The sequence below is a fragment of the Corvus hawaiiensis genome, chromosome Z, assembly GCF_020740725.1.
Source record: "Corvus hawaiiensis isolate bCorHaw1 chromosome Z, bCorHaw1.pri.cur, whole genome shotgun sequence".
Taxonomy (NCBI): Eukaryota; Metazoa; Chordata; class Aves; order Passeriformes; family Corvidae; genus Corvus; species Corvus hawaiiensis.
The window spans coordinates 5921477-5945820 of NC_063255.1; the positions used below are offsets into that span (position 1 = coordinate 5921477).

A 24344-nucleotide genomic window follows, 5' to 3' on the forward strand; every position below is an offset into this window, starting at 1 on the left:
GTAATTAAGATGAGAGGTATTACAGATGTTCATCAATCAGAATTGTCTATCTAGTCAACAATTTCTAGCTGTTCCTACTCTGCACATTGAAGTGCCTTCCCATCCAGAGTTCTCTGCTGAGTACTTTATTGAGTTACATTTCATCTTTCATCCTAGGCAGGGGAGGCTTTGGCTGAAGGTATGAAGAATTCATAAAAGAGAGTAAATTGCTTGTCAGTCAACTGCATTTCTTCCTTTTCTGGTGTGTTGTATATACTGGTTTTCCAGGCTCTTTGTTTAGAAAAGTTGAATGGATATTTACAAAAACAGTAAAAAAGACATAATAAATAGTGGGTTAGACATTAAAGGCAAAGAGATCTTCCAAGCAACTTCCTTGTATATTTTGTCAAGATAAAACAATATAAAATATATCTCAATATTTAATTCTTATTCACAGGAGTACAAAATCCTCTCTCACAATAAGGTTTACTTACGGGCAGACAACTAATATAGCACATTTTTCACAGTAGGACACATGTTAATGAAGAGTTTTTATGTCATGTATAATGCCACAAGCTGTGTCATACTGTGGGAAGTGATTTAACAACTCACCACACAGACAAAAGGCTGTACATTTTAATTTTCTCCCCCCTGAGAAACCCACCATTAAATTATCATCCTTCAAAGCTGCTACCACACATGCACAGTGAAAACAATCCAAAAAAAAATAGGGTTTGAAAGGAGATGGGAAAAAGTATTTATAGGAAAATAATATTCATGGAAACAATAAAGGCAAAATACAGACTGTGCTTGCACATCTTTTGATTATCCCCTTGTTTACATGTTCCAGATGCTTCCAAATAAATGATTCTGTTTATCACCAGTTTATGCTGATTGCCCAGACTGTTGCTGGAATTCCGAGTAATGACCCTAATCAATCCAGCTGATCCCTAACTCCGGTATTTGAAAAACAGAGATATAAACCAAGGGAGTTATGGAGAAATTTACTAAAACAACTACAGCATCTGCTTGAGTATACTACACTTTCAAGTAAATAAGCAATTTCCTGTCACTTAAATTTTTTTTTTGCTTGCCATTTTGTATTCTTATATATAAGAATATATGTTTATAAAGAAACAGATACAGACAAATATGTATGTGTCCTCATTTTCTGTTTTTTCTTTCTTACAATGATGGCCTTTTGATAATTAAAAAAAAAAAAAAAAAGAGTTAAGCAAGCAATACTGATGCTGAACAAGTTCATTTGGTCCTAGATTTTCATATCTAATACTTTCCTCTTCACTGCACCTGCAACAGTCCCCTAACCCCTGCACTGCCTACCAAAGAGGCTCTTGCACCTGGGATTACTGAGTGGCCTCTCATCTCCAGCCCCAAAGAACACCTTCCCAACAGTGGCATTTTGGGAGTAGCGAAGTTTTTAAAGGCACAGTCAAGTTTTTTTGTTTTGTAACAATACTGAGAGTTCTATAGCAATCATTGACCTGGATCACACAGGGTTATTTATTTTTTTGTCTTTTCTTTTAAATACCAAATCCAGATTCATATAGACAATATGTATGTCAAGTATCTGCCAACAGGTCATCCTACTTTAAGGAACTTCTGATTAAAAAATTCTCAGGAACTCCGAGCTGATCCTGACTTTTTACTGTCAAATCTCATTATGAAAATAATTTCACATTTGTCACTCTTAATCCCTTTCTACCTGTTTCACAAGGAATTACTTCCAAGTTTCTCTCACTTATAAAATTCACTGCTTTGGATTTCATTTCTTTTATTGTTTTAGCTTTCACTTTTTTCAAGTTTAAATGAACTCTGCTTTTACTTCTCTTATGTCCAGTTGTCTTAGATAATTTTGAATTATTTTTCTCATTTGGTATTTTGCATGAACTACTTCATAAACAACTCAGTCTTATATGCATGTAAATTGAGTCCTGAAATGCCCATCTGTGTTTAAGTATTAGAGATGGAGTTGAAACAAACCATGCCTAATTTTAGTCACTGAAAAAGCTTCCCAGGTCATTGAAGCCACCTGTCATAAATTATCATGACCTATCCTTGTTAAGGATTCAAGCAGCATGCAAGTATCAGGGTAATTGTGAATTATTTTACTCCTTCTTGGTAAGACAGACAACATTGTTTTACTAAACCATGTTTCTTCTGTTAATTTTGTTTTACACCAAAATTGATATGAATCAAGAAGCATTTTGTCTTCAAAGTCATTTAGCCTGTTATCCTCTGGAAGCAGAGCAATGGAAACATTCAGAGCTATACTGGAACTCTAGGCATTACATTTTGATTCTCCCACTGTGTCCTTGCACCCACACCTCTTTGGAAGTAATTTCCCTGTGTGGCCATACACTTGCAAGCAAGAAGAGATTTGAGGTCTGAAATTTTGAGTTGTAATACATGTGGCCTAGTTTTCAGTTGAACATGTGAACTTCTGCCTTTTTTCACATATATCTGGAACTGGATTGACAAAATAGCGGCTATCTTAATCTCACAGTTAACTGATGCTGGGTAACTAGTCAAGTATGAGCTACATAATTATACTGGGGTTTTGTGAAGGGGGTTGGTTGCTTTTTCTTTCCTTTGAGGTCAGGAGGGTAAGTTTTTAATTAGTCTGATCACACTGCTTTTGGGGTACTGCTAATCAAAATCCATTCTCTGAGGGCTGCCAGTGGACAAAGACAAGAGTAAAAACCATTTCCCTGTCTACATCCTGTCTGGCACAGGGTGGCAGGATTGTCTTGCTGACTCACACTGCAAGCAAGTAAACTGCAGGTTTATTCCTGCTGACTCACAGAAGACGGAGGGAGCCATTAGACTTCAGATTTTATTTCTAGGATTAAAAATGAAGTCAGATTTTTTTTTTTTTAAGGGCAAAAAAGGGGTTGTGTATCCATTCAGAATGCCAGTAGTGCTGCTACATGATTCACAAATCAAAAGACTGGGTTTATAGATACATACAGGTACATACATATGTATCTCTTTGCCTCCCAAGCCCTAGATAGTATATATTTGAATTTTGTTCTCCATCACAGTTCCGCAAACAAAAATATAGTGTTTTCCCCTGACCCCAAAAGCCAGATTTAAAAGGAAATCCTGAGTATTGCAGAAGTTGACTGCAACACACACAGCCATGAATATAACATTCTAGTGAAACATTTGGAGATTAGATGTAAAACTTTTTACTGCTTTTGAAAACTGAACACAGTGGTGTTTCAATAAGCTAGAGCCCTCTCCTAGGGCTCATATTGAACTTTCAAAAGTTACAGTTTATCTCACTCAGCCTGTGAGGTCTTTAAAGCATACTGTTTGAACCACGTTCACTAACATATTTCTAAGGTTACAGCTTCTTTCTGGCTAAAAAAAAAGAAGAAAGAACAGTTTAACGTTGTTTCATTGGGACTTAGTCACTGACTTCAGTGGGTAAACACCCCTCTCAGAGGACAAAACCACATTCGTTAAACAGGTGCTTGGGTAGACAGTAATCTTTGCATGGAAAGATTATAAGGACAAGCATCATAAAATCAGAAGTTCATCAGTAGAATTGCTCTATATTGTGGAGTAGAGTACTGAAAGATCAAAATAATAAAGATTGTGAAGTAATGTACTGAAAGATCTAAAGAATAAAACATTTCCTATGCATGGCCAGAAATGAAAGTCTACAATTTCAAACAGGTAATTGTGAATGAATGAGTTGGTCACCAGGTCTTTATAAGGCGTGGAGTAGAGGAAGAAGGAAAAATGCAGGGCTTGGTTTGTGGCAGACTCAGCTGAGCACACCTCTGTGTGCATGGCAGAACTGTGAAAGGGTTACTGCCTCCTGCCATCCAGCCTCCTTTCATCACCTGATCCCTTTGCCTGAAATGGTGCCTCAATTTCAGTGAGTGTGTCTGGGGGGGATAACCCTGTATTTTCCTACAATGACCGGAAGAGATAGAAAGATTAAAAGGGAAGAGCAACATATCTGAAAGGCCTGATGGTATTAACCACCAGGTCCCACAACAAAGAGAGGCTTTGGCTGATTTAATCTAGAAAAATTCCTGGATTTCAGTGAAGCTAAAATCTGTATAGCTTCAGATTGTTGTTCACAGATGAATGGGAGCAGACCTGGCTTCATTTGTATGTGCCTTTGTATGTATAAACAGCATCTCTTGGGATTAGAGTAAGAAATCATTGGGTATAAAACCTTTACACCTCAGAAACTTTAGCTAGCCCTCATCTCCCTAGCAATGTGAGCTGCTCTGAGCTCATTTAACCCTGTAAGCATGGGGGCTGCAGATCACAGACACTGACTGAAGTTGAACTAGTTAGTTCCTGGCTCTGCCAAATTTTACTGCAGTATGATGGTAGATTTCAAGATTTAACCAAGACAGCTAAAAGGTCACCTCCAGATTGTCCTCTAAAACAAGGACTTTATTGAATAACTCTGCTCACAGACACAAGGTGCCCTCCGTGAGTAGGCCTTTGTATGATGGATTGTGGATTTACAGACTGGGGAAATGCCAGTGGGACACATCGAGAGGTGAAAAGAAGATAAATGGTGCTCTTTTAACACAAAAACCCAATCAAAAAAGAGAAGAAATTTCAAGCATACAGTCTCATCAAGGCTTGTGTTCAATGACAAAAATGATGACTATGTCTCTCAGACAGACAGTCCATATGAATGAATTAATGCAATCCAAGGCCAACCTGAAGCACAGATGTGGGAGGTTTGGGAGGGGAGGCAGAATGCAACTGAACTACTACTCCAATTGCGATGCAATTGAACTACTCTCTTTTCTGGAGAGCCACAACATGCAGAGTACATTCAGAGAAATAGGGCTCATCTCACGGACCTAGTGCTTCACATGGCAGCCCCCTGACCTCCACGTGAACATTGATAGCTTCAGTCTTCCACTTGGAAAAAGAGAAGATAATTTGAATAACAAGATTTAAATCTAAATCTTCCTTTCCCATTTGTCACAGCAGTGCTGAAAAGATCTATCATTCCATAAACAAATTTCAACTTCTTTCTCTGGACATCTGGCAGGGGAAGGACATAGAATGGAATAGAGGATGTGACTGAAGCAAATTATGAGTTATCTGAAAGCCATCCAGTTGAGTAAAAAGGGGTGTGCATGAAGAGATGCTAAGTGATAATCAAGTACCTGTTCTAACATTTGTGGTAGATAATCTCTGAAGGCTCTGAAGCGCCTCACTGTACTTAAACAATTTAGAATATGAAGGTAAACCAGGTTAAAAAAAAATAGAGACTATTGAAAGTGACAGAAAAGGTCCTATTAATTTTTTGAAAATTATATGTTACATATTTATGTATCATGCGTGAGTGAGTGAGTCTGAGAGAAAAAATAAATAGTCTTAATCTTACTAAATCATGGAATAAATGTGCTACATTTATTTCTTAATATAATATGATTGCTAAATTAGAAAATCTTTCCTCCCCTTCCATCAATTTTTCTTTGAAGGTTTTTCTAAAATTTTTGCATAGCTTCAGAAAATCCTCATTGCATTCTAAACAATGGCTGCTTAAAGAGAAATCTGATGAATTACCGGTAATAAACAAAATGAAATATCTAAAGGCAGAAGACACCTAAAAATGATAAAAAATCTTAACATAACCAAAACTCCGTTTGCTGATTCACTTCCCACTTAGTCACACAGTGCAAAGATAAATATTTAAAAGCAAGATAAATTAAGAACATGCTCTCAGTCAGTGTGGAAAAAAAAATGAAGGAACCTTGAATATAAACAACTCACCTGAAAAGAAGAGATATACAAGAAGGAGGTATCTGCTACATTGCACACCAAAAAGGAGTTGGGCCTACAGCATATATATAAGCAATATGCACAAAGCCATCTTTGGCTGCTTGCAGAAGAGAGGCAGGGGTGCTGCAGGAAGATACCACAGAATCCTTATATGGAAAGAAGACAGTGTGGCACAGCATGCAAAGCAGGATGAATTAAATGTGCTGATTAAATGAACAGCTTGCTTCTTTTACTTCACTGAAGTTCAAAGCTTTCTAGCCAACCACTTTAAGCATACCTAGCAATCAAATAAATGACTTATGTTATTAAACCCTCATGCAGAGAAACAATAGGTAATGCAAAATTGATCCCCACAGGCCTCTAGCCCTTACCTTTGTTCAGGGTTTTTAAAAGAATATGTAATATTTTTAATGCAGGTATAAAGGCTTAAAGGCTGAGAGAAGAGAAACCCTCCACTACACCAGTGCAAAAGGAAACTGAGGACAATGCCCTCTATCCCAACCCTGAAAGATGGTACACCTCTTCCCCCAAATTAAACCCAGGCATGCTGCATACTCATTCCTTGTGTGCAGATCTTTAGTTAAAGGATTAATGGTAAAACACTCAGTGTTGCTTGTCCTGTTAAGTGTAAGTCTGCAAGCGTCAGGACAGCTGGGCTCTAATCCTGTTTGCAACAGAGTCTTACTGCTTCCTGCAAATTCACAGCAGGGAGTAAGGTGGCACAAGTAGTCCCTAGGTCTCATTGTGAGGAGCAGGAGGTCCAACACCTTTGGTCAGAGGTGTCAAAGAAAAAGCAAACACATCATAACTCTTCATTCTCAGACTTAGGACAAGAGTAAGAGAAGTATTTTTATTTGTAATCCAAAGTTTTACTAGATAAACCACTGACAGATGTTAACTGTAGTGTCCTACCAGGGTTTGGTTTGGTTTGGCTTGGTTGCAATGTATATTGTGCTGCAATACTTCGAAGTTGATGATATTTTCAGAAAATGGACATCTAGAATTTGGAGTCATGCTGTCCTGAGCTGTGAATTCAGGTGTTGAGTTGTGCTAAACTACCTTGGTTCTTCAAGTGCCTCTATATGGATTTACGAGTCTATCTTTGGACTGTCAATTCAAATATCATATAATGGTTAGAGCTACGCTCTGCTTGACGTCTCACACATACATTAAATGGATTCAAACACTAAATCATCCCTCTTTTTAATCGTGCCCACAAGCCATGAGAAGAACTGCAAACCTCTCATTTTCTGAGCTTCCTGAGGGTCTTCAACATAGTGTGTGATATCTGGACATCAAACACCCACGTATTTGACCTTGAAATGATCTTCACATGATCTGGCTCAATCTTTAAGTACAAAAGAAAACAAATGGAAGAAAGATGCAGGAGGAAGATTGGGGAATTTAATGTACTAACGCACATGAAGAACTCTGGCTCTTGTTTGCTTCTATTGTGTTCAGAGAAACAGGACACTTCATGAGTATTTGTAAATGAAATAGTTATTCCACCCGAATAGGGAACAAAGCTCTGCGTCACAGAGACACAGCTGTGCTAAAGGCTGAATATAAGCTATGTAGGCATCATAAAATACACATACACATCCAATTAATAGCAATCTGAAGTGTTGGTAATAAAATAAAAGCAGCATGTAAACTCTTGATGTTTATTGTACTTTCAAGGATGCTATGTCCTATTCTACAAATAGAAAAAGATTTCTTTTGCATGAAAATGATGAAGGAAATTTTATATTCAGCTGAAGTACTCTAAAGAAATATATAAAGTTCAGTAATTGCTTTCCTACTAGATGTGAGCCACTTGGTTGACACAGTTTATTTGGACTGTTAAAATTTTGAAACTTTTAAAAGAAGTTCAAGGATCTGGACACATGAAATCCCACTCACCTAGCTACTTTTTCTGCTGGAGGTTTAGTGTAAGAGACTAAACATAATGTCTCTCAGGTATTTACATCCACAGCAATATATAAGCTTAACTGAGGATGAACTATGGATCTGGGTTACGAGCTGGTTGAGCTGCTGTGTAGTCCTGCTGAATTCTGTATAGCAACAATATAAAAGAAGAGCAGCTAAAGGCAGATGATGCAGGGAAGTAACATCTCAGGCTACTGCAGATGTTTGTGTAGTAAACCCAAGTAGATCAGTAAAGTACAGGCCCTAAAATGTCATTATTGATTAAGAGCTCAATAGGAGACACAAGACAAAGAGGAAAAGAAAAGGAACATTTAATTTGGTGAAAAAAGAGCAGCAATGTCTCCACTTTTACTGTGAAACAGTAAAAATAACATTGTAAAAAACAACTTAAATTGAGAACACATGAAAAATCCCTGTTAAATAGCCAGGATGGAAAATGACTGAAACATTTCTGCATGAGTAAAGGAATCAAAATGAATGGACAGAGTAATGGTTACTAAAATTTAGTGTTTATAAATTTAAAACATCCACATTAGAAGGGACAATCTGTACTAATCATCTCCTCTAATGAAGTCTAAATGAACTACAATCACTCAGGAAAAACCACAAGTGTCATTGCAAGGTGCTTAACAAAAACCAGTGTTGAATATGCTGCAACAGTTAAATAACCAAGCAAGATGCTGCGTACATGCATAACACAGTTGAGAATACTAAAAAAATCCTCTTGCCCAAGGTCATTAGCCAATTTCATGGGTTTGTGGGCAGGGTTCTTTCGGGTGTTTCTGTTGGTTTATTTATTTTTTCATTTTTGTAGGAGAGCACCTCATGTATTTTTGATGCAGTTTCTTTACATACAAAAAATGTGCTCAAAGCTGAGGTCACAACATAAATTAAATAGGCTACATTAATTTTTCTCACAGTTCCCAAATGTCATAAACCCAACCTATTCCCAAAAGAAATCCTTACATAAAGAACTCTGCATTTTCTTGGAGGAGCACACTTCATATTTGGAGGCAGGGGGGGTGTTTGTTTTGGTTGTTTCTCTGTCTTCGGTCTTTAAATACATAGAATAGGCTCCATCTTACCTAAACTGAGATATTTACCATGTAAAAGCCCAGTTATTCCAATACATAAACTTTTTTGCCGAAGCTTGCTTGGAACAAGATGCTCAGTCATCCAAAGTCTTCTCTGTATTTTTAAATACACTGAGTGACCCAATAAAATTAACATCTTTGCATATTGATGTCTCTCTACTTATGTCTTTAGATCATCACAGTTACAATACCATTTGTACCATCCCCTGTGCATGCTGGAGATTTTGGCATTTGATTTTCATATAAAAGTGAAGGATTTGGTAAGATCTCCATGTATTTCAGTTTGGATAACACAAATGATTCTACTAATTATGCAAAGAATCATGGAATCATAGAATGGTTTGGGTTGGAAGGGACCCAATCTTCTATTTCCAACCACTCTGCCATAGGCAGGGACATCCTTCCCTACATCAGGTTGCTCAAAACCTCATCGAACGCTTTCAGGTATGGGACATCCACAACCTACATATTTTGATGTAACATATGTAGACTTTTTCTAAAATTCTTTTTTTAAGTTATAGCATTGCTACACAGAGGAACTTGTGGAGGCAAAACTGGTAGTAGGATGATGAGAGATGTAGCACCACTGTCAAGTCTGTCATAATTGCTATGTAAAAGTTGTCCAGCATTTTGGCTGAATTATCTTTGTTAAATCATAAAGTTATGTAGACCTACAGAGTATTACTTAGAAATGTGAGCAATACACACTAGTCCAGGCATTGTTATCCTGCCCACACCCATCACACATCATTGCTTTATGATATCCCTTGGCAAGAGCCTTTGAAGTCAGTCATCTCAAAGGTTTAACATGGTGACAAGAATTTATGTACAAAGTATGATCTTTTTGTCCAGTCTCAGTCAGAACACCTGTGACCTTGCTGAGCCTTGTTTATAGTACAGTAGGAAAATATTTTGGCAATGGATGTTTTAGGATTTTAGCCAATCACCCCCAAGGGGAGGCTGATCCTTTGTCCAGTTAGACTATGAAGAAAAAAGTCTATAAAAGAGTTAATTAAATAAATAAATATTGCTGCACAATTCCTGCCTGCTGGATTTCTCTCCTCCTCCCTACAGCTGTGGGATATGGTAATATTTACTGCGCTAATAGGGGATGTCATCCAGAGAGGCCTGGACAAGCTGGAGAAACTGGGCCCATGTATTTTAAATAGACCAAGCACAAAGTACTGCACCAGGGTCAGGGCAAACCCTGGTATCAACACAGGCTGGAGATGAACAGATCAAGAGCAGCCCTGAGAGAAGGACTTGGGGGTGCCGTGGGTGAGAGGCTGGACATGACCCAGCCATGGGCACTCACAGCCCAGAGAGCCAAACGTGTCCTGGGCTGCATCCAGAGGAGTGTGGGCAGCAGGGGAGGGAGGGGATTCTGCCCCCCTGCTCTGCTCTGCTGAGACCCCGCTCGGAGCACTGCATCAGCTGTGGGGAAATGACATGGAAATGCTGGAGTAAATCCAGGGGAGGCCACCAAATTGATTTAGAGGGATGGAGCACCTCTCCTACTAGGAAGGACTGAGAGAGATGAGTTTGTACAGACTGGAAAAGAAAAGGCTTCAGGATGTCCTAATTCTGGCCTTCCAACACCTGAAAGGAGCTTACAAGGAAGATGGAGAGGGCCTTTTTACAAAAGTATGTAGTGACAGGACACAGGGGAACGGCTTCAAACTGAAAGAAAGCCAGATAAATCAGATATTAGGAAGAAATTCTTTACTGTGAGGGTGGTGAGGCACCCAGAGAAGTCGTGGATGCTGCATGTGTGGAAATGGATGGCCAGGCTGGATGAGGTTCTGAGCTGGATGGGGCTCTGAGTAACCTGATCTAATGGAAGGTGTTCCTGTCCACTGAGGAGTGTGTGAACTAGATGATCTTGAAGGTTCCTTCCAACCCAAACCATCCTACAAGTCTAAGATTTAGTATATAGGATCTTTTTACAGTAAAAACTGCATATTTTTTCACAAAGTAGCAGATGAGGCGATTCTCAGTCACTCAGGCAAACAGTTGTTAGATGGGCAATTAGGTACAGCACAGAGTTGTCATTTGTGTCTCTAAGGACACAAATTTGTCACTAATTTAGGTAGTGCATCAAGGGGATTCTGGTGTACCTTAATGAAAGTGCTTAGCTCCCCAGTTTGTCTTCCAGAAGAGCCAAAAAGTAGGATATATTTACACAATAATTACCCTCAAGTGAGTGGTGATAAGTAGAAAGGTGTTTTCCATGGGAGAAAGCTATGAGTAGCTTTGGGTGGGAAGGTGGGGAGTAAAAAAAAAAAAAAAACCACAAAATAAAAATTCTATATATGTATTAGAAATTAGCTGAAACTCATCTGTACTCATGGCCTGACAAAGTCCAAGTGTTCAATATATTGTACTTGATACTTTATTTATTCTTTAAAATAAAGACTAGTTTTCACATAATTTCGCATAATACAAGAGTAATGACAGGAGAGAAATGCATGTCAAAATAGCAAAAATGTTAATGAACGTCCAGGAAATTTACAGATATACTTAAGTCAGCAGAGCCTGATTCTTTTTAAGGCATTAAGGAACTTGTTAAAGTAATCTCTAAATTATTAGCGATTACCTTTGAGCACTCACAGAGTATGCACCCAAGAACTTAAACACAGGAATGCATAGAATACATTAAAAAAAAAAAGTTAAAAGCAGAAGCTGAGGAATTACAGGCAAACAATTCCACTTAATGCCTGGAAATGTATAACAACTGAAGAGTGCTACTGACATTGCTACATCAAAAACAAAGACTGTCCAGGCCAATTTCATTGCCTTCATTGATAGCTAAAAAACCTGGCAGGCACAGGGGAGAAAATGACTGAGATTCCTCTTGTAAGTAAGATCAACATGTAAAAGGAATTTTCTATATAGCAGCAGAGTAAACATGCAGAGAAGATTCTGAAAAAAAATTTAAAATTTAAAAAATTTAAATTAAATTTAAAATTTGCTCTGAGGTTAGCTAGGAATGATTCACTGAAGCTAGAAAGGCACTCTGAACATTGGGTATCAATTCCATTTGTTGCTGTATTAATGATCTGGATGACAAAATAGGAAATACACTGATTAATTCTGTAGATGCCATGCTGGAGGGAAGTATCTGCAAGAATTTTAGTGAACAGGATCAGATTTCTACGTGGGTTTGTTAGACTGATGGAGTAATCTGGAATCAATTAAATGGAATTTAATACAGGTGAGTCCAAGGTGCTACCTTCCGGAAGAAGAGAGAAAATGCATAAATAGGAGCTTTGAGATAACTGACCAGATGATGTTCCTAAAGAAAAGGAGACTGGGGCTCAAAACTGGTGATCAAAAACTGAGTGCAGGTTACAAAGTGAAAAAACAAATCTGATGCCTGACAGAGTTAAGAGGTATTATAAAGAACAAGGATTATTCATTCTACTCAGCATTTGCTACATTTTCATTCCACTGTTTTTGAGACAAATTAGGAGATAATAGAGGACAGAAACAAGACAGAACAAAGGATTACAACCTTGGGAAAAAATAATGGATTATAATCTTAGATTATAATCTGAATATAGAAATGATGGTAGAAGCAACAGTAGAGAATACTCTAAGACATTTAAAAAACCCCAATCAGATACAAAGAAAATTAAGTAGCCTCAGATGGATATTTTCATCCTGGATGTCTACAGTGTTTTACATGGAATTGTGAGCTATCTTAAATCCAAAAAAAAAAATACAGCAAGGCTAGAATTCAACACTTTTAACTTCAGCAACTGAAAGCCTAGGCATCCAGTCTAATCCAGATGCTTTGAATCCTACCTCAGTCGAAGCAAATGCACAGTTCAATCCTCAATCAAAGCAAAGACAGCATTTAAATCCACTGTATAATCACTATAAATCCTCCCAAATTCTTATTTCTCTTATTTGATTATAAATAGAGACTTGGTGACAGGCTTCGACGAAAACCTAAGTTAAGAGAGATTCAAAGTTAAGAGAAATTGATTCTATTATAAAAAAACAGCGTATTATATTCTTAATCATCTAAATTTACACAGATATGAAGGGTCAAAGACAAATGAATGTTGATTAATATGCAACACATTCAGAAAGCAAATAGACCTTTAAGAGTTCGAGGATGCTAGACATGAGCAGAGAAAAAATTAACTTTGGACTAGAAATATAAATAGAGATCAAAAGTGAAAAAAAAAAAATCCATTAGTGACCAGAGTACTTCCCAACAGAAATAGTTACTGGTAAGCAGCAAAACTTCTCTAAAGGAGGAATTTACTGAACATAAAGTGCATTTTTCTGTATGACCAGGATAGTAAACAGTTTTTAAAATAACACAATTAATGTGTCCTGTGGCCAAAGTGTGTAAGGCTATTATCCAAGACCTAAAGAGGATATGGGTATATCAACAGCTTTAATTAAATAAAATTTCAAAATAAATAATTTTAAAATAAATGTGCCTTTGTAAAAGGTTGGATTTTGCATTCCTGATGATATAGGCGGATGTGTTTTATGCCGATTGGTAAAAGATATTTTACAGAAAAGGCAGAAAAATGTGATTTTCATAAAAGGAACATGAATTCATTTCACTGCTTTTCCTTGAACTGTGCACCTTGCACTGAAACTCTGCAAACCTTCCATTACAGATGTAAATACTTCTGAAAGTCACCTTCATTAGAGTTACCCAGAGCAATATCAAGCCTTGATGTTTACTTATGGCAGTGGCTTTCTGCTCCTAATTCTGTCAATAGAAAACTAATCACAACTTCCTCTCTGTTGTGGTTTAGGTTCAGTGTCCTCACTGAGACTCTCCAAAACCACACACCACTTTCTCTTACTTCCCCTTCACCTCCTGCTTCCTGCTGCAGTGGGATGGAGTTGGGAACTGGAGATACAAAAGGCAAAGTTTACAGGGTGAGGTAAGAGTAATTCACTGGAAACAGAAAAGAGATGAGAAAATGAATAGTAAAAAATGCTAATGACAGAGGGTATAAAAAAAGAAACAAATCCATGGAATAAAACCCCTGATAATAAACAATGCTGGTTGTCTTCCTCCACTGTGTTTTCTTAACCAGAGGGAGTCCTGTCTCCCCAGAAGAGAGAGACTCCCCAGCAATGACCTGAGCTCATACAGAATAAACCCCATGTCTCAGCCATGCCCCTCCCGGCTACTGCAAAAAAAATTACCCTTGTCATGGCTGGAACCAGGACACTCTCAAACTGAAGCTTAAGATCATCCTTGGTGTTACAAATTAAACGCAAGGCATGGAAGAACAGTGTATTCACACATATAGCCGTAGAATTGAATTTAGTGAATTGCCTTCTTCCTTCATTTGAGACACTCTCTGTCACGGGGAGTGTAAGCTGATTTATCTAGGTGATACAATTGGTCATATTTCAGATGACAAATTAAATTTCCAAAAGCTAAACCAAAAGTGTGTATCACATTTCAGGGAAGTGTATTAGCAGTAACTGAAGAGAGATAGACATTCTTTGATTAATACTAGTATATGATATGATTAATAGATTAGTAGACCAACAGTGTTTTATATCATTATTAAGTCCTCCATTAAAAATCAGCTGTAGATTTGATACATCTCCTATTGATCAGAGCAGTAGCAGTTTTCATCTTGCAGCAATTACTTTGTTTTACTTTACTCTGTCATCCATTTAGGAAACTCTAAATTGCCTGTGTGGTCAATATGTAAACAAATAAGGCAAAAGAAAAATATAGTTGAATATGTTTTCTGTAAAATAGTGGGAACATTCAGAATGTCCTCAATGAGGTATCATGCTCACAGTTTTTTTCAGATAGAAGAAGATAATTTTTCAACAGGTTTTTTAGTGCCTGCCACATCTCCTTTACTCTGTACTCTTCTATGTTCTACTGGCATGTATTTTGTGTTCCAACCCTCCCAAAGATTTACTGTCTCAGAAGAAAACATAACTTTAAGACAAAAAGGATGATCTTTCTGAACATTTGTAGAAAATATTTTCATGTGTGCAGATGCATTTGGAATGTTCAAAGAAAACTTGCTAAAATAAGTGTTCTGTTTTTACATGCAGATGTGTGGAGCAACTAGCTAATGCAATAGAGACATGGCAGTTTATGCACTAAATGGTATTACTGAATATCATTTGCCTCTATTGACATATCCTCATTACTCTTCATAGAACAGAGTATCCCTCCTAGTCTGTGTAGAGAGCAGAGAACAAAGGAGACGATAATGACCTGACGCCCAGATATCCAGAAATTCATCCAAAATTAATCTGCTGTTCCTGTAAAAGCTGTTTGTTCAAGGGCTGCTTGGTACATGTACAAAAGCTCTATGAACGTGCTACTGAGACACCTGCATTAACAGTTTAAATATTAACCAACTCCTATTTACTTTTGTTGTCTCCTTTATCACAGTGGAAACAAAGCAGCATGTGGTCTGTGCGTACATGTGTGTGTTAAAGTTCAAACTATACCTCAGGAAATGAAAAAAGCATTCAGCTTCACAAAACAGGTAAAAGCATGGCAGAGATTTATAGAGGCTGGGATTGGTTACCTTGGAAACAGGTTTGAATTCTTTCATCAAACAACAAGATGCTCAGTGTTGACCTATTTCCAGCTGCTGTATGGATTTAAGGTGGAACTATATATGGAAAGTTTATAGAAAAAGGTCTTCCTATCAACACTGAATATTTATTTACTGCTTAAATGCCTTACTTTGTTTCCTCTATACTTTACTTCTAAGCCTTTGAAGTGAGACAAATAGTTAAGAACAGAAAAGCAAAAGTGAAGAAGGATGTCATCATCTCCTCAACAAGAATTTGTTTCCAATGTGTATGAAGCACTTGTGGACACTTAAAAACATTTCAGTCAATATATTATCTTCTTTAAAATAACTACTTAATTAATATAGGTAAAAAATTGTTTATGGAAACAGCCACTCCCTATCCCATTACAAAACTTTAAACTACAGATAGAGTTCCTGAGATAAGTGAAGATGTTTAGCATTATTTTGTCTTTCACCATCTCAGCTCCAAAAGTTTGTTTTATTTTCATGAGAACTGACATTTTACATGGCATTTTTTCATAAAGCCTAACACAACTGGCAGTCAGATCTGTGAAGACCTTGAATGCAGTGCTTTAACAGCAGAAGGGTAACTGTAACTAAATCAATCTACCTTTCTCATCATATTCTATTAAACTTCAGGATACAGGAAAATGAAAAAAGAAAGGATCATTAATGTAGGGTTGATAAACACACAAATAAAAACGGAGAGCATGTACACAGCATCATGTGTTACTAATTTAGGGAACCTCCTAGATAGTCTGGGTGTCTAAACAATACAATGCAAAGCAGCATCACACAGGGACATGACATCAAATCCCAGAAGCAGTCAGATTGCCTGCCTGGTGTGTATACCAATTCACCTGGTCCAACCTATTTTGGGTACATTTATTCTCTATTCCTTGGCACCAAGGAAAGCCCAAGCTTTCCAAGAAAGGGGAGGAGCAGAAAGAAAGCAAAGCAAAAGAACTCACCAAATGAAATTCACTTGGACCTCTTGATAGTGGGAAATAATTGCAAACTGCATAAAGTTATTTCATATCATCTTATCTAATGATAATGTAATCTTAAGAGCCATTCTTAAGGTCATTGTATTTTCTGAAGCCATACATTTTTTAGTAATGTCCAGGGAGAACAGATGTTTGGGGTTTTTTTGTGCTAGGGTATGTTTCTTGCTAGGAAATATATTAAAAGTTATGTGTTCACACATTCTCTTTAAAATTATCATAAACCTCTGCATTTCCTTCTAAATACTTGCTCTTGAGATTGCAACAATACATGCGTTTTTTTTAAAAAAAAGAATATTTTTCGCCATCAAGGTAAAGGTCTGGAAACATTTAAAATGCAAAAAAAAAGGTATGTCTGAACCTCAGCCTATGGAAACAAAACAAAATGGAGCCCTTTGCAAGCCACACAATCCCTTTCACCAAAGTTCTTCCAGTTTTAAGAGAGAAAAAAAATATTTACTTCACTCTGATATTTCACACCAGCTCCTCCCCCTTGCCCCCTTCAGATCTGACTTAGGTAATAATATTCTTTTGGAGGTATAAAGATTCTCAGAAAGACTAAATTTTTTTTTTTTTCAGTTTGGCCACAGAATTAGAACTTGCCCAGCCCAATTATATATCCAGCTGCTGGTCTGATTGGATGTGCTCCCTATGTACAGGAACCTGCCTGCCTTTAAAACACTGGGCACGTATCAGGCAGAGCACAGCTTAAAGTTATTATCAGAGCATTTATTTCTTCTTCTTCTTCAGTGTGGTTCAGACCAGATGATTATTGACACTCTTACAAAAGAGTTTAAAAATCCATCATAAAAATCATTCATATAGATAAAGTGTCAACTTTATCATATTCTCTTTGCAGTTCATAATGTCCCGAAGTCCAATTGTCTGCTTTTCCTGTTATATATTGACATACAAGCATAAGTACAATATTTTAGAGCCCTCATTCTCATATCCTTCTATTACTCTAATTAAATCTGTTTCACTGAAGATAACACCTTCTTTCCTAGGACATCCGTCACTGGTGTATGCATTTTACGTAAAACAGAATTTTTTTTCATGCTTCCAAACCCATTCTGCCCTAGATGATTTTTCTTTCTTTCTTTTTTTTTTTTTCCCTCATAGCTCAGTATAGATCAGCAACATCAAAAATCATGTTGAAATGTATGAGGGAAAAATGATACTGGACAGACTGCACATCAAAAGCAGTGTTGTTTAAGCTGAAGAGATGAAACTCAGATATTTCTTCAATTCTAGATAATGAAAAATGGTTTTCCACTTCTAATCTTCTAAGTACTTCTTTAACAGTCATACGTAATTGACAATAACAATAAAGCACTCTGGATGCCTTCCTTGCACCATTCGCATCACACTCATTTGCAACAGTAATAATGCTGATCTACAAATGACCTAAGTCTTAAGCCTGTGGAAAGAATGTGGCCGCATCCTTTTGATCACCATGAGAAGTAACATGCTGGCTGTAGTTTTCTAGATGTTTTAAAAATCAGTGTCTCTCTCTTTAATGTGTGTAAGACACCAAATGTTGGTATGTGCTTTGCTCAACACACTCTCCAGTGTTTGTCATGTTGCTAGCTTATAATACATTTGCTAGCTATACACTAAATTACAGATACATGATTACACATTGTGGTTAAATAAATATTCACTGCTGCTGCAATGAATTAATACATGAAGCAAAGGAATAAAGGTCTGGAGAAAGAAAAAAGCTCAGCTCCACTGTATTTTATTTTTCTTTTTAATCTCCGCAGTTTGATATGTTGGGAGGCATATATTTTGCCTTTTTTTTCCCTCTGAATATTACATTTTTCTTTATAAATTTTCTGGAATTTGTCTAAACCTTGATGTATTCTTGAGCCTCATCCCACGGAGGTCTAAAGTTCTGGTGGTGGCATCAAGGATGCCACTGGTCCAGGAAGCTTGGCCAGTCCTGGCATTGTCCTGGTTGAGCAGAAAAATTCTTGCGGCTTCTAAATACAACATCTTGTCTTGGATTTAAATTGCCCCTGGCCTGCAGGCTGAGCTGCCCTTTTGCATCATGGTGAGCAAGACGTGCATAAATGCACAAAATGTGAACTGCTTGTCAGCCATCCATGGGGACATGGGAGTTTCACAAAATGGGAAGTGGCTGGAATGAGAACAGGCAGTGCTGGTGCCCTGATGAAAGCCCACTAGAACAAATTTATTTCTTAATTCTCTTTCTCCAAAAGAGTGATTCTTACAATTTTTTCCTATCCTTCTTAAGTATAGTTCTGACTATTCACACTCTTAATTCACATGCCACCCCCCACCCTCATTCTTTAGACATTTAATTCTTATTTTGCAGTCATGCTTTTTTTTTCTTTATTATATAGTCATCTTACTAAAAGCCAAAGCCCAACCAGACAATCTATATCCACCAAATATCCTGATTTACACCTTTATGTGAACAGAAATTAATCAGAAAAAAACAGAACAAAATAGTCACCTGGTGTAACAGCAAACATTCCATCTCATTTTTTTCATGTCTTTTGCTTCCCCTCACCCCACCTCCATTTCCCCCCTGCTTTAAATCCTAAGCAAAACCAGAAGACATTCCCAGCAGACTTCATTGCTAAGGTTCAGAAGAAAATGTCATATTTCATGGTAAGGTATCTACACATTCTTTACAGAAGTTTGTTGCTGTTGTACCGGGGACAGCGAGAAAAAGCAACATAGACCTCAGTCCAGGAAGGAATGGAATTACTTATTAATTTCCAAACTCATTTATATAACCTGGCTCGCTTGAATGGCATAAGGTTATTGGTCCTTTGATCATCCACCTCTTAGAATGATTGGTTAAACCCTACAACACCCATTTCAAAATATTTCTCCGGTCAGTATCGTAACAATACTGCATAACTATCTTGCACCTGCAAGATAAAGAACTGGTTTACAAAAACCTCAAACTGTTTTCAGCTAGTATGTGTGTGAGAGCAAGACTTTCACACAATGCTGGCAGAAAGCTGGAAAATTTCTCTCCATCAAGCTTTTCAGCATCCAAAGAAGTTCTCTCATTTCCTTAGTTTCCTGAGATTTATTAATGAATGCAAAATTCAATTAAAAATAATAAATCATGAAATGGTAATCAAAGGAAATCCTAAAAATGCTGATTAAATGGTAATTATTAAATAAGTAATACTCCAAGCATTTAATATTTTTCAGGCACTCAATTAAGAAGGATTGGCTGATTCCACCCTTGATGGCCTTAGACACAACTGAAAAAGAAAACGCAGAACATATTTAAGACCTGATTTTTAACAGTGTGGAGGACTTCAACTCTCTCTACACCAGGTTTTTACACGTGTGGAACTGGCCATGACTGTGAAAAATAAAAAAATATAAAAAGAAGAGCAACCAGAGTAATGAATCAATAGTTTTCAATTAAGTCAACCTAGTAAAGTGCAATGATGCCTTCAGCGTAAACAAAAAACTCCAAAAAACAATACAATAAAAAATGAAGGTTATGAAATCTGTGTCGAATGATTGGCTTAATAATGCTGAAAAGTGAATCCAAACACTTTTGTTATTAAGCACTTTCCTTCCCAGGATTCTCATGCAGAATGTTCTGAGTTTGTTCTTCTGTTGAAATATTACCACATAAGAAAGCAGTGCCAATTTTTTGGGAGTTTTTAGTTAATAGTAATATCAGTAATCGCTAATAAAAAAACTTAGATATATTCAAATATCAAAACAGTTACTTTTTCATGCCAATCCTCCTTATGGCTTTTACTGCTGGAAAATTATTCTTTTTTTGCAAAATTGAAATCAAGATTTTATTCCAAATCAGTTCAAGTCTAGAAGAGACCAGTGTTGACTTTGCTAGACTAATAAAAAGGTGAATAAACATAGTAAACATAGAAACAGACTATACATGTGTATAAATCATGGAATAAGGTAATCATTTGAGTACTTTACTAAACAAGAATGAGTCTACATTTTAATTTGCCTTGACAGGTCTTGCAGCTTGTAAAGCTTAATTTTCATTCATTTTCTCCAACATCTTTACTAAAGAAATCTATGAACTGCTTTCAACATATTGTATATTGGTGAGAATTCTGTGCACCAGAAGACTTTTGCCTTTACAAAAGCAAAAATAACCTGCAGGAAATAAAGCTGTGACAGGGACCCACGCTATCTGTGGGGTGCTACAGTAACATCTTCACCCAACATGTACCTATAGTGCAACTTTACACTTCAAAACACCACCTCATTTCTTCCTGGCTGACAGAAGCTAGCTAGAAGTCTGTCTGTGCCTGGGGAATAAGGTAGTTCCAGATAAGGAAGCTTTAGTCTGGAAGCCATAAAAGCAAACTTAAAACACTTCCTCTGTATAGGACAATGGGCCAGAGAAGACAGAGTCCAGATGTCCTTACTTTGCTCACCTCATGGAAATATAAACGACACTAAACTACACACTATTTAACACAAGCCTCTGTGTTCATCACCTTTCAGTAACTCATAGGATGAACAGTAGTACTTGAAACTCTTCCTTTAGAGCAGTGTGGGTTATTATTGCCCAGGGAGAAGAGCTGAAAATGTTCTTACAGCAGGGAGCTGCCTATACAAGTGGAGATAGCTGCGCTTTTCCAAGCCATCCCTGCACTTCTGGGATAACACAGTTCTCTGCTTTTTGGAGCCGAGTGCACTTTGAAAGTGCCTACTAGCTGTTAGTGCTCAAGAAAAGATTTTGTGGAGAAATGACTGTATTATCAGCTTCTGCTTTGTGGTGTGAATATACCAGATCAATATTGAAACATCCGAGTTTGGTCTTTTGTTGCATTGTTTTCCAGATAACCTTTGCAGTCAGAAAAGTCAACTTCAGCAGTTTATTATAAAAAATAAGATTGAAATGAAAAAAATCTGTGTCAGAAATTTTCCAGCAATATATGTCTTCATGAGTGGACTCTGGCAGACCCTAAGTGAAAGCAGAATAATTTCAAGATTTGTTTAAATATATTTTACAAACATACTTCTACTTTATGAAGTTGATTCCCATTTTTGGAAGTTGAATCTCAAGAAGATGCTGGTGTTCCAGACTTAGGAGAAAAACTAAGAACTAAGAAAGCAGTGAAAAATTATTTTTAAGGTGATGCAGTAGAGACTTACAAGGGAAATCAGCATGAGGGGAGTTAAATAAAGATCAATAACAGAAATAACAAACAAAGACAAGCTTCCAGCAACCATTCCCCAGTGATTTTAGTATGTGAGATCTCCTGCTTCATCCCAGTCACAGTGGGTGCTCAAACTGCCTGATTCCACAGCTCTCACTCAACCCCCTCTGATTAATGGCATTTTCTGTTTCCCACAGGTCCCTGCAATATCTCCCACAGATCTATGCTCCCCACTCCACTGCCAGTGCTGTGGTCCTCGGCAAGAGTTTCTGCCCTTCGGCTGCTGCAGAAGATAGCTTGAGGAAAACTCTGAAGGATGTCTGATTGCATTCCAGTTCTTCTCTACCAAAAGATGTATCTACTCTTCAACATAGCTACCGCTCCGGACAGACATCTTTGCTTCTCCTTGGCTGACTTAGAGAACCGATTTCTTTTTTCAGACACCTTCTTTAAAAACTTCCTTTCTGTTCATTTGGGATTTTGCCATCTTCTCCAAAAAGGAAACAGGGCCTCAGACCATTCACTTTCTCTGTCTGCACTCCCTCTTTGCTGAGTAGATCAGCATCACTTTTTGTAATCTTAACAAGAACCACAGTTTTGTCCCTTTCTTCCACAGTTCCCTTCTTCTTCCTGAGACATTTCAAATAAAGCTGACAGCTGTAAGCTCTGAATAGATTTTCCTTGTATGACTTTATCAGGAAAGATAAAACAAATTCGGCTTTAGCTCAAAGTTTACACTTTAGATAGTCTCATAAAACATAATGTATCCCAAACTTTTTTGAAAATATGAGCCCTGAGAGTTCTCTCTTATGGGAAAGCAAAATTGAAGACACCTAATTAACTATTTAAACTTTAAAACCTTAACTTAAATGTGAGAAAAAGATTAGTTCTTGGTTTTTTGATAGCCAACCAGATTGGAAGACTGGTTTACTATGGTAGACACTATGAAAAGCCCTTTAACAACCTCAGATAAGCCCAGACTTTCCCTCTAGCCATTGTACCCTTGCTTTTGTTTCTATATCTAAGCTGTGACTGCAGTAACTAACTCAGTAAAGAGTTTCCATGGAGACTGGAAAGTCATTTTAAACACCCATGACTTTCAGAATATAAATCTCTCTTAACAGATATTGTATGAGTTGCTAGAGGCAACATTTCCTAATCATTCTTAGTTACTTCTCTATATTTCGTAATCTACTCACTCAAATATGCATAGACAACACAACTCTGAGATTATAAAAACTGGATAAGCATTTGTATTTTAGCTGAACTACCAATGTTGATTTTCCTTGATGTATGAAGAAAATGTCTTTAAATCTGCTTAGAATTATGACTTTAACTTCTATGCAAAGAATTGAGCATTTGTAGTTTGAAAGCTCAGAAAAATGTAGATTAAAAAGGCTGTACTAAATACGGAGAGAGGCTAAAATGGCTAACTTCAATTTGTGAGTCTAAAAATATAATACAGAGGTGACACTTGTTATTTCTCTCAACTTTACCACAGCTTAAATATACAATTTTAATCTACGAATTTCTTTTTCTTTTTCTTTTTTTTTTTTTTTGCAGGTCCAGGTTTCTTATCATTGAGTCTTAATGGTGTATTTGCTGATCTCTCCAAGCAAGCAAAACCAAAAGGACTGATACTAAATATTACATCAAAGGAAGGTTTGCACTGCGTCCATTCTGGCTGGCTCATATTTTGTTCTCTCCCTTTCTCCCAGAGGCTGTAACACTCAGCTCTGTTATACTGAAAGGACTAATGCTAAATATTACATCAAAGGAGGGTTTGCATTCCCATCCATTCTGCCTGGCTCATATTTTGTTCTCTCCTTTTCTCCCACAGGCTGTAACAGTCAGTTCGGTTACTTCCTTGCTTGTAGCAAGTGAGCTGTAATACACAGGCTCCTCTCACTGACCAGTAAAAGAAACTGCTGGAGTCTTGTTCTTTCTTCAGAATTGTTTTGAAACAGAATTTACTTGTTGTTTTTTCTCTGCTTTTACCTTCTTTAGTACACTTTGCCTGTGCTACTGTACACACATATCTAAGTAAGAATTTTATGTGTTCAGTTAATATGGATTTGCTACAGAGTTTTTCCTTCCAGGAACAATAGGAAAAAACAAGCATCTCATGTGACAGATGCTAGTTTTCTTGCTTAGTGTACCTCTAAAAGGCCCATTTTAAAAAACAAGACTAGTGATGTCATGCAGATATAGAAAAACTGAAGATGTCATACAGATTAGTCTGCAAACTGGGCCTGAAATAAATTTTGTCAGTATTATGGTTTTTCAAGGGAGCCATTCCCTATAAACTGCCTTTTAATTGATATAACACTTTCTTTGCACTTGCTGTGAACAAAGCAGTGTAAATAGAGTTGTATTGTATGAGTGGGAGAAGGCAATTGAAGATAAAACACATTGATTTATTCTTCCCCTTGGAGTTCCTCATGATGTGAACCTATGGCAGAGCATATTTGCTACAAGCACAGGGAAGTGAAGAGCTTAGGAAAGCCTTCCCTGCTGTGAACATTGGACAGCTACAACGTTTCTCGTGTTCTCATGTGGGGATCAACTTCTAGTTCGATTTTTTTTAAATCCCAATGGTATCAAGAAAGAAGAAAGGATAAAGTCACTACTGTCCTTGGTAGAGTTAAAACTAACCTGCTACTCAGCAGCATCTGCTTTCCCACACTTTCCTTGCTATTTCCCAGAGTTGCACACAGACCAACACCTTCTACTTCCCTCTCCCCAAGTTAAATAGAACCACAGCTCTCTCTACCTCCAGCGGAAGCAAAGAGGAAGCAATTAAAGACTTGACACATGTAACCACTGAGCTGTCACTGC

At 37.2% G+C, this 24344-nt stretch overlaps 1 protein-coding gene and 1 long non-coding RNA gene across 2 annotated transcripts in view; one reads left to right on the forward strand and one right to left on the reverse strand.

Annotated features, from left to right (window-relative positions):
• LOC125319786 overlaps positions 1-22165 on the forward strand; it is a 37235-nt gene extending 15070 nt beyond the window's left edge. The window contains exon 2 of the long non-coding RNA XR_007200893.1: positions 21704-22165. This is a non-coding gene — a long non-coding RNA (uncharacterized LOC125319786). The remainder of the gene's footprint in view (positions 1-21703) is intronic.
• Positions 1-24344, reverse strand: part of RAB3C (RAB3C, member RAS oncogene family) — a 129184-nt gene that overhangs the window by 30522 nt on the left and 74318 nt on the right. The gene's annotated exons all lie outside the window — the stretch shown is intronic.